Source organism: Cherax quadricarinatus, chromosome 21, assembly GCF_038502225.1.
Source record: "Cherax quadricarinatus isolate ZL_2023a chromosome 21, ASM3850222v1, whole genome shotgun sequence".
Lineage (NCBI taxonomy): Eukaryota > Metazoa > Arthropoda > Malacostraca > Decapoda > Parastacidae > Cherax > Cherax quadricarinatus.
In genome coordinates, this window is record NC_091312.1 from 18,262,720 (window position 1) to 18,263,766 (window position 1,047).

Sequence of the window (1,047 nt, forward strand, 5' to 3'; positions counted from 1 at the left end):
CCTTATTAACTTTAATGAACTAAAAGGGTTAAAACGAGAAAAATTGGGGGTTATGAGTGAAAATTGTGAGGTGTTGGTTGGAGTGTGAGGGTTTGGGAGGGTGGGTAAAAGGGTAGACAAGATTCAACCTGTGTGCGCGGTCATCACGTGACGTCACTGACCGTCGAGTAAACACATTAATGAGAGGAATAATGACGTCACTGACCGCCGAGTAAACGCTTTTTTTTAGTTCATTTAACTTAATGAGAGGAAACTTTTAGTTCATTTGACTTAATGAGCGGAAACTTTTAGTTCATTTTAAAATAATAAGGGGAAGATGTTTAGACCTGTAGTAAGCATGCCCCCATAGGAGGAGTCTATTTTGAATGCTTACCCCCAGAGGGGGGATTCCAAAAACTTTGATCCGAGGAATTTCGAAAACCCCATAGGAGGGAATCCAAAAACTTGGTATTATCGAGAAAAATTTGAGGTTGGGGGGTGGGTGAAAGTGGGAGGGGTAATCCAAAAATTTGATCCAAGGTGATCATAAGAAATTCAAAACCCCCATAGGGGGGGGAATCCAAAAACTTGTATTATCGAGAAATTTTTGGGATTGGGGGGGGGGGGGGGTGAAAGTGGGAGGGGGAACCTTAAAAATTTGATCTGAGGAGATGGAGAATTTCGAAAACCCCCATAGGGGGGAATGCAAAAACTTGTAATATCGAGAAATTTTGGGATGGGGGTGAAAGTGGGAGGGGTAATCCAAAAATTTGATCCAAGGAGATGGAGAATTTCGAAAACCCCATAGGGGGGATCCAAAAAACTTGATCCGAGGAGATGGAGTCATGGTATTGTCGAGAAAATTTGGGGTGAAAGGAGGGGTACCCAAAAAAAAACTTGATCCAAGGAGATGGAGAATTTGATTTCGAGAAATTGTTTGGGGATGGGGGTGAAAGGAGGGGTACCCAAAAAATTTGATCTGAGGAGATGGAGAATTTCGAAAAACCCCATAGGGGGGAATCCAAAAACCTTGATCCGAGGAGATGGAGTCATGGTATTGTCGAGAAA